We start from the raw sequence: 10,795 nt of genomic DNA, 5'->3' as shown, positions 1-10,795 counted from the left end.
TCTCTGACAGTCCTGCTTTCATAACAGCCCCCAGACAGTCAGCTCAGTCGTTTTTAGAGGTATCCATCTGCAGCAAATCTGTCAGAATTCTCAGAGAGACGAAATGTGGTGTGACAGCTTTGCAGGTCACTGTGTCAGACCAGTAACATAAACTCTCTCTCTCTCCCTCTATCTCTTTCTCTTTCTCTCACACAGTCTCTTTCTCACCCCCTCTCGCTCTCCTTCCATCTACCTCTCTCTCTCTCTCTCTCTCACCCACTCTTTTGCTCTCAATTTAAATTCTATTTTCAACCTCTCTCTGTCCCCCATCTACACTCGTTTGCTGTGCATGGACACACATACAGACAGAGAAGGGAGAGAGAGAGATAAACAGATGTCTTGGTGCTGAGGGATGTAAGGCGGCCTCGTGCCCCTCTTGTCACGGCCTCTGCCTCATCCTCCCTGCTCTGTCGCTGCTAAGAATCACAGAGGAATTGAGGCGAGAGAGCGGGGAGAAGACGGTCTAATTAAGTTAAGAGGGCAGTCACTCCCCTCTCACCCTGCCACCATTCTGTTCCGCGGCCCAGCGCTGACAGCATTATCAGTGGCTGCTAGCCTCCGAGGCCTCATCTGGTCCGTGTCATAAATTTAGTTCGCCTCGAGCCCAGGGTGGCTCGGGGCCGCCCCAACTGCCACAGCCTCTTCACAGGAACTTTCACGCTTGTCCAATTCCTGGCGACTTATTTTTTCTCTCTCTCTCTCTCTCTCTCTCTCTCTCTCTCTCTCAGCTCCCTATCTCTCACTTTGTATTTGTCTTTCTCTTAACCTGCTCCCTGAAATTGTCACCCTTTCCCATTTTCATTTACCCGGCGCAAGTGTTTTTGAAAGGCCTGCTATCGTTGTCGAGACAGACCTGCTCCAGTGTGAAAAGGTCACCTCGCTCCCTCACGGCATCCCAGAAGCCGCATATGGCTGGCGCCCCGTCTGTCTGTGAGTGGTGTTAGACCAATAGATATGACACTCTCACAGACTCTCACCCTGTGCTTCCACCATTTACACCCTGCAGGCTAGAACAGGCTAGATTCTCTGACCCCGTCTGCCTGGTATGCCGGTCTTGGCACTACTCGGAGTTGACTCTGATGGACACTGTGTTATTTTTAAGCGTGCATTAAGTTTGAGAGATGTGATTTTATGTCTTGCATGCAGCACAACAACAATATCCACCCACTGCTAAAGTGGTGGCTGAGGTTGCTGCCAAGGCCCATGATTTATACATTGGTAATTAAAAGCGCGGCCGTTCGTCATCCATGTGCGGAACATGCAGTGTCGGGAAGACAATCCCATTAGTGGATGGGCAGTTGACTGTGGAGGAACCTAATTGCATAGGTGCCGAGTGAAAATGCACTAATGAACACTCCCAAAGGGCTTGTAATGTGTGCAGCCGCCAAGATAGGAGTGTGTGTTAAATGGAGAAGTTCGGAATCACTTGTAACGCCGCTGTGTACAAGTCGGCGTGGTAATGGAAGTTGTGATCAATGCTCGCGTGCTGGTGGTTAGGTTGTTGCAGACGCTGGACCATTAGTGTGGGTCTAATACCTGCTTAATGCTCGCTACAGACTTTGGGCAAACAAATGACTTTACAGAGAGGCACTTCAGCAGCCATGGCGATTCAATGGATTAATGACCCTGACCTACACGTCTGTCATATTCATGTGCCGTTGTCCTGTCCAGCCGATTCCTTGATGCGTCTCTGTCTCCCTCATCATATACATCTTGTCTTGTCCCACACCCTCCCTCCCTCATCTCTCTCTCTCTCTCTCTCTCTCTCTCTCTCTCTCTCTCTACTTGTTTCTCTTTGGATGCTGTGTCTTCCTCATCAGTATGCTGCCACATGCCTAGCTGTCTTCCCGTCGGCTGGAGCCAAAGTTGCAGAATGGGATTGCATTCTTTTCCGTTTTTTTTAAAGAGGCTCGTTTGTGGTAACAGCCGGAGATTAAGGAGCGGGTGAGAAAGACAGGCTTCAGTGGTAGGACGAGACCCTGCCATGACCCTTCTCGTACGGGGGTGGCGCAGAGGGGGGTGCCCCTCACTCACTGTGATCTCTCCGCACAGACACCAAGACAGGGAACCATAAAACAGAACGAGGGCTGGGTGGTACGTGCACCTACTGATGCAATGCAACCCTGTACTCAATGCTCGTAGTAAAAAAACGGAGAAAGAGAGAGAGAAAGGGGGAAGAGAGAGAGAGAGAGGGAGGGTTAGTGTGTGGGAGGTAGGACGGAAACATGGATGGAAGAATGCATGGATGGATAGAAAAGTGGAGGTGCAAGCGCAGCTCCGGAAGAATGCCTTTGCAATAGCAGATCTGAAACTTTCGATATCCATGGAATACAGATGAGGGGCTGGAGCTGTTGTTATGGGAGACGCCGGCCCGCCTCTGCTCAGTAGAGGGACAAGGGTGTGCACACACACTCACCTGAATGAATTAATGACAGAGCCAGGTTGTCTGCAGTACCTACTCTCATCTAGCCACCTATAAGCTTGCCAAATTAGACCCTGTCATGTGCACACAAATATTGCTGCTCATAGCAAGGCATGGACTAGCATTAATTGGATGCACCGTGCACTGAAATTAATATGACAGACGCGGCCTAATTTGGTATCCATTCCGATTGATTTATTAATACAATATTTTTGCCAGAGGGTTTCATTTGTTTGTTAAAGATAACAGGAGCCTCGCTGTAAAGAATTAAACATCATGATGACACACTGTATTTCATTATTTTCAATAAGTGAAAGTCTGTTGTTCAAACTCGGCACATGTTCAATGAATGAGCACATGCTAGACTGCTTTGATCACTCCGTTAGTCTTTCATAGGTTTTAATGAGGCTTTTAATGACTGCAAGACATTTAGAGTGAAATGATTGCATTGCTGTGATAATTAAATAATAGATTCCCTGCTGACTGTGACTGCAGAGGCAAAGGGTCCTCTCACTGGAAAATGGTTATAGGCCTATCTGAAAGTATATAGGCTCCCAACAGTTTTTATTTTTATTTTTTATTTTTTACAATGGTGTAGTACAGCATAACCTATAGTGTTGCACTTCTAAATCTCTGTATTTTATTTGTATTGCCTCTGACACAGAGTGGTGTATCTCATACCCGATCGTAGGCAACGCAGCAGACAACCGCTTTCTGCAGAATACACACCCCGACGCTGTCATTTCTATCGCGAGATTATCCATGGTTTGCCGTTGCCATAGAAACGATACACAAACGTTGTTCGTGCCTCTTATTTATATCTGGCCAAACAGACCATCTATTTGCTTGTATAATCTGAACAGAAGACGGAACGCGAAAATCAGAAGTTAAGTGTTTAATTAACTTTAAAATAATGATGTTATCTCTAACATTGAACATTGTTCATCATTCTACAGCTCTGCCAACCTGTGTCATGCTAACGTTACGTTTTATTCTAGTATGCTATCGATATATCCCTAGCTTTATAGCATAAAGATGAAAATATGCGGCCTAACTTAATCTTGAACAGAATCCAGTTTCGTTAAGTCAAAGAGATCATGCATGCCTAAATCTGTTTACCTGATTAAATGTATTTCAGAGATTGTATCAAATATCCTCATTAATGATCTCTGAATCAGTGTTGTTAATTTAGCCTAGATCAGCGATAGAATAACTTGTCTAGTTAGATAATCTTAATGTGGCAGCAACCTTATAGCTAGCATTTTTAGGCTAAGGAACTAACGTTTTACATGTAACGTAATATAGAGTGTTGTTTTTTTTTATTACAGGAGGAAAACAACACCGAAGTTGAGGCACAGTTCAAACATGAATCTAAATGACTTTGTGATCCTTCCTAACAAGCCTAAATCTGTGAAGTTAAATACCAGGTTTGTAATAACCGTTTCAGAGTTTAACAGTTTCAAAGTTGACTTCTATTATAATTATTTCAGTGTCAGTGACATGAACGTGTGTGTGTGTGTGTGTGTGTGTGTGTGTGTGTGTGTGTGTGTGTGTGTGTGTGTGTGTGTCTGTCTGTCTGTCTGTCTGTCTGTGTGTCGGGACGACTGTTGTTAGACTACTAAAAAGTTCCAAATGTAAAGTGCACTTCTGCACTTTGGTTGACTCTTTCTTTCTCTCTCACACACTCAGACCAGAGCATGAGCAAACGTCACTTATATTTAATGAATGTATCACATAGCATAGCCAAGTCATATGGGATATCTGGTCATCTTTGCTTTTTATAATCTTCATCGGCACTGTGGGTGCCGTAGTGTGTGCATTCTAGTACAATTGACTAACACAGAGAGGCAGGTGGTCTGCTGGCCCTCGCCCTGGGACTGTTTGACACAGTTTGATGAGTGCGGGCTGCCAGTAAGAGTAATGGAGATGTGGCACTGTGCCCTCAGAAACCTGCGGGAGCTGCGCATGGAGACGGTGCAGCTGGCCCAGGAAAGCACGGCCATGGAGAGCCGACTGAAGCAGCTCAGGGAGAGCATGAGCCGAGAAAAGGAGGAGAGAGAGTGAGTATCTTTGGGCAGGGACGGGCGGGGGGTGGGGCAAATGTGTCATACGTAGGCGCTACTGTGGCACCGCACACATTTACAAAACAGCCTATACCCAGTGACCCGCAACACGGACGCTAGTGAATAACCAACACGTTTGTTGAGAGAAATACTGAGACAGAGGACGAGGGTAAAGATGAAGAGAGAAACTGTAATGAGAGAGAGAGAGAGAGAGAGAGAGATGAAGGGTCCATAAGGTACATTAAAAGATGGTCAGACATAGAGATGGACAGACAGATATACTATATTTAGTGTGCATCTATAGTTCTGTGAAGATGGCAGCCTTGGCAACAAAGACAACATGGCAACATAGTGAGAGACAGCAGGAAGGGACTTCCACAGAGGGCAGGCGAGCAGGAGAGGATCTAAGTGTGTGTCTTTGCTCAGCCAAAGATAAAGAAGACAGCTAAAAAAAAAGAGCACGAGCACAGGGGAGTTTGGGGGAAGGCAAACCAAATACACAAACCAAAACAACACTGTAATGCTGCTCTGCTGTGCTGTGTCCAGAAGGCCTCTTCATCTTGCTTGTACCCGTGAAGGTAATTTGGGCTGATTCTTGAATGCCTCTGGGGGTGGGGGGTTGGGTGGGTAGGTGGGTGTAATCCCGACAGATGAAATCACCATAGGCAGGGAGTCTGAGGAAATTGAGTCACCTTCGTTTGCTGAGGTTCCTAACACTGCACAGCTGTTTGTCCCTCTCTCTCTCTCTCTCTCTCTCTCTCTCTCTCTCTCTCTCTCTCTCTCTCTCTCTCTCTTTTCTCTTTGTCTTTGTCTCTCACTCTTTATCTTAATCAAAAGATTAAGTGGCACGCAAACTGAACGAGGCAGGAAATTAGTCCTCTATCACGGGAAGATAAAAAAAATAATATCACAATTTATTAATTTGACTGTTTTCTCTTGTTTTTCATTAATGTAGTTAAGGCTTGGCCTGTCAGGGCTGTCTACCTCTGGAAATTATGGTGTGGACTTTGTCAGGCGTATATCAATATATACCGTATATGCTCCCCTAATTCAGGGCTCGAGGATGGGCTGTGCTCACACACACACACACACACACACACACACACACACACACACACACACACACTCACACACTCACACACTCACACACACACACACACACACACACCCCACTCATTCACACCCACTCATACAATTGTACACAAACACTCAATCATAATAAACTCCTGCTGAAAGTCCCCTGGTTAGGTGAGATGGGGTTGGGAAATGAACTGGGTGAACGTGCTTGTGTCTCAGTGTTTCTCATGTTTGTTAGCAGATCATACATCATAGGTGGGCTAGGACACAGAGGATAATGGGATAAAGATGTATGTGGGTTTTTTTCTTCCTGGAAGATATGCAGCACATCCAATTAAAGTCCCATACATCAATATCAGGTGGCCCATGTGTTATAACCAGATTAATGAAACAGTGGCATGACTGTTATTGGGATCTCACCATGCAGCAGTCTATAATATGGGCTCTGTGTAGTCAACATTTGCTCTCATAAATTAAAGATACAGGGTCCTTCCCTTTCAGTGTTTCTTAAACTGCACAAAAAAATAAGAAAGGCTCACTTCTAGATAGTGGAAGATTTGGTTCTCACAAGCCTGCGGTCTGTTGGACTAGGGTTAACACATGAAATATTTGCATTTTTCCCCCAGAGTCAGCAGCTCTGGAAAAGATTGCTGTTTATGTTCTTGGTCAAAAGATGATCAATTGTGTCATGTTGAATTTGGATCGCAGAATTCCTCGTGTTGCCAGAAAACCCCAAGAAAATCTAATAGAGATTCTGCAGACCACGAGGACTGCGGCAAAATGCGTGGGCAGGCAGCAGCAGGCTAGTCAAGCTCTGACGTTGACTTATTTGTGTTTCACTTAAGAGAGATGTGTTTGTGTGGTCTACTTCAGATGCTCAGAACTGCTGTGAGAGGCTAGGGTGAGCAGTGCTTTGTCCCTCTTGCCTTCGCTCTCTACTCCAACCCAAACACTCATTCACTCAGTCAGTCAGTCAAACTACCTTGACTCTGAATCTTACTCACTGTCGACACCACACTTTAATGCGCAGTTCAAAACGTAGATTTTAATCATAATATTTTGGCCTCCAGTTGCAGCTGCATAAATCTTTCCCTCGTCAAGCTTAGAAATATTTCATGTCAGATTCATCATCAGTGTTTATTTTTTCTTTTTTTTCCTTCCATTATTTATGTATTTTCAGGGACGTATCTCCATCTTTTGTGCTGGAAGTCAGACAGGCAGTCCAAACATTCGCCTCATATTCATGTTGCTCTGATGTGAAAGGTGCTCTTAACCCGAGGTCACTGTTTGCTCACTCGGCCCGTCAGCTGTCACATTAAGGCAATTGCATGAAAAGGCATGCGAGAGTGAGTGGCTGAGAGAGAGAAAGAAAAAAGAAAAAGAAAGAAAGGGAGAGAAAAGGAACTCATCGAGAGACAGAGGGAGGAAAGTGGAGAGAGAAAAGGACGTAGCGGCGCGGAGGTAGACCTGGCAGCGGCTTGATATGGAGTGACTGTTTGTCAGAGGGGCTTTTTTGGACGTCCGCGCCGCAATGTTAATCCGGCTGTGGTTAGCGCGGCGGCTGCCTCGGCGCCTCCCTCATCTCCCGCTGCGCCGTGGTGGTGACAGGCGGGCCTTCGTGGCTCTAATCCCCCCCGCCCTCCTCTTCCTCCGATGCTGGCTAGCGGGGCCCGCATCATTGAGGGCCAGCAGATAAGCAGCTCATTACTGGCGCAGACGTGATGGTGCGCTGAGGAAGCCTTCTGGCTACCTGCCTCAGCTCATCAGTTTTACTGCTGGCCTGGAAGGGTGTGTGTGTGTGTGTGTGTGTGTGTGTGTGTGTGTGTGTGTGTGTGTGTGTGTGTGTGTGTGTGTGTGTGTGTGTGTGTGTGTGTGTGTGTGTGTGTGTGTGTGTGTGTGTGTGTGTGTGTGTGTGTGTCTGTGTCTGTGTGTGTGTGTGTCTGTGTGTGTCTGTGTGTGTGTGTGTGTGTGTGTGTGTGTGTATGCTGCCACTTTGCTACTCCAGCACTCTTCAGCCCACATGTGTGTGTCATTTTCTTTGAGTGTGGCGGTGTCCCCCATTAAGGGTACGTTTGTGCACGTGTGCGTTGAGCATGGCAGAAAGGGACCGGAGGTTAAGGTTCTTTAATATATCACGTGAGAATGTCGGCACACGACATCCTGCCTTCAGGTTGATGTAAGGAAAAGCTCATTTTGATTTGTGTTGGGTGGGACCCTGCTGCGCCCCTCAAGCTATCCACTGTCACTGGCACTTTGATTAGAGCTGATGTGCTCTCCTCTACTCTTCTACCTCTCGGCCTCTTACTGTCCCTCGCTCTGTCTCTCTTTTCTCTTCTTCATTTGTCACATTTCCTCTCTCTGTCTCTCTGATCTCGCTCCCTCCCTCTCTCTCTCTCTCTCTCTCTGTTTCTCTCTATTTATCTGATTATTGTTACTTCATGTTCTTGTTTGTTGTCTCTCTCTTTTCATCTTAATTTACACCCCATCTTCGTATCTCTATCTTATTCTTCACAATACTTCTTTCCTCTCTCTTCCTCCAATCCCTCTCATCATCTCTCTCTCACATACACTAGCAGGCCCTACCTCCAAACAGACACCCCAGTATCAGGACATGGTAACAGCCCAAACAGACACCTCCCCTGTTGTAATAAGGCCATGAATAATGGAGATCAGGAGCGAGGCTCATAAATAAATGAGCTCCGTAATTAAAGGCGTCTCTCAGTCATCTTGCCATAGAATGTAAATAACATTTGGGCCGTGCTGATATTTACTCGGCCTGGGATTATTAGTTAGCGAGGGGCTTTCTCTCTCTCCTGTGGTGCTGATGGTTCCGCTGTACCTTCCCAGACTTCCCTGCTATCTCAGTCCTCCTGTAATTATTGGCCCAGCATAAGTATCATTTTTAGCATGATATAATGTTATGGTGTGCTCTTTCTGCTGTGGTATCTGTGTGTTTCACTGATTTCAAAAGCTTTTTTGCCTAACCTTTCCAGTTAAAATGTCAAGTGTTGGGCTGCTCTGATCTGATGTGTAAATGGTCTTGGGGGTGTGTGTCTGTGGGGTGTGGGGTCAGGAGGTCTGGGGGAATCCACTGGAAGTCTGGACAGACGGGCGCCCTTGTCATCCCTAGCACCAAGAAGAACCGTGAGAATGCCACGCCAAAGGTGAGATTCAGAGGGAATTACATCTCTCCCGGTGTATTACCTTTTCAAAAACTGACAAACGTGGCATTTCCCCCAGCACTTAACACACAGAGAGATTAGTCATTCCCGAATATGCACCGTGTCTCTTTGCTGCCTTGTGTCCCTGCATGACTTCTATAAAAGAGAACACTCTACAGTGTGTTAAGAGCTTGAAGGAACAGTCTGGTTTGTTCTCCCTGTGTGTGTGTGTGTGTGTGTGTGTGTGTGTGTGTGTGTGTGTGTGTGTGTGTGTGTGTGTGTGTGTGTGTGTGTGTGTGTGTGTGTTTGTGTGTGTGTGTGTGTGTTTGTGTGTGTGTGTGTCCTCTATTCGTAGAACAGTAAGCGTGTGTGTTAAACTTGCAATCTTCCGCAGGTCCCTGGGGGGAAGGTGAAGATACGAGTTCTCCGAGACGAACCGCTTGCAGGTGAGCGTGTCAGAGAGGGTCATGGGAAATGGGGTGAATGGATCCTCACCGCTCCTACAGCCCAGCCAGCTGAATGCAGTAGTTTCTCACCCCTGACCCGGGTGCACGGAGAGTTGTGTGTTGTGCTTGGCCTTTACTTAACCCGGTTTATATAAGGGCTCTTGTGAAATCATCTCCCGAACAAAGCCGCTGGGCTAACAGCTTTCTCCTTGTCTGTCTCAATACTCGGAGCTGGGGGAAAGGCTTAGGGTCATTGTTTGTGTATTCTGGTTCTCTTCTTTGGGTGGTGCGGTGAAATAGCTCCATAAAAATGTGTGTGTTCTTGTGTGAGTGTTCTTGTGTGAGTGTTCGTGTGTGTGTGTGTGTGTGTGTGTGTGTGTGTGTGTGTGTGTGTGTGTGTGTGTGTGTGTGTGTGTGTGTGTGTGTGTGTGTGTGTGTGTGTGTGTGTGTGTGTGTGTGTGTGTGTGTGTGTGTGTGTGTGTTTCTGAGAGTTTAAGAGCTATATTCTTTGTCTGATGTTGATAAAAATGGGGTCTGTAGATGGTCATCCTTGCAATCACCTTATCCTAAACGTTGAGCTTAATTGGTTAGCAGATGACAACCTCACTGTATGCCAAATTATGATGCAAGCGTCATGAACAGTTGTTGGTTCTCTGTGTGTGTGTGTGTGGGTATGAGTATGTGAATGTGTGTGTGTGTTTCCATGTTTGTGTGTGTGTGTGTGTATGTGATTTATGTGAACGTGTGTGTGTGTATGTGTGTTAGCAGAGCCCCGGCGGCCGGTCGAGCGACCAACTGGGCCAGGTCGGGTTGAACAGGCGTCCAGCAGAAGGCCTCAACTCAAGGGGAGAGTGTGTGGGCAGTGTGAGGCCAGGGCAGCAGGCCTGGTGAGTCTCTCTCACACACACACACACACACACACACACACACACACACACAGACATACACACACAGAAACACACAGGCAGTACTGATCTATTACTGAGAGGTTTCAGTGTTAATGAGATGGTTAACACAATGAGACACAGTTAATTCTCCATGCTATTTAACACGTAACTCTGGCTTCATTTTCCTCTTATTCAAGTGAGACGTTCCCAAGGCACTACAGACAAAAGTGACTCGACATATTTTACATGAAAAAATATTTTTTTTATATTTAAAATCCACACGCCAGTTTTGTTAGTGTGACCAGCCTCTGCAAATGTTTGAATCCCAGCTGACGATATCTTCTCTTCCCTTTTTGAATGTATTTGTCCCTTATTTTCTTAGCAGTTCCTTTTTCTTCCTCATTGACCTGCCATATTTCCCCTTGTTTACCCCGCCCCCCCCCCCCCCCCCCACGCCCACCTCATAGCTGTTTTTTCAGCTAAGGTTCATGTAAGTGTGTCTCTTTTCTTTTTCTTGCTTTGTAATGAATTATTAGTGACAGGATTGTCCTGCTATGAGCTTAGCTAGACCAGCGATGTAAAGCGAGCTTGTCGCTAGAGGTTGCTTTCCCATAAAGCCCTTTGTCCCCTTGTCGCCCCCTCTCTCTAAAGGGATATAAAGGGATGTTAAAAGTCAAAGGCTCTCGCTCCACCCCCCTCT

This window comes from Sprattus sprattus, assembly GCF_963457725.1.
Source record: "Sprattus sprattus genome assembly, chromosome: 9".
Lineage (NCBI taxonomy): Eukaryota > Metazoa > Chordata > Actinopteri > Clupeiformes > Clupeidae > Sprattus > Sprattus sprattus.
This window is presented reverse-complemented; position numbering follows the sequence as displayed.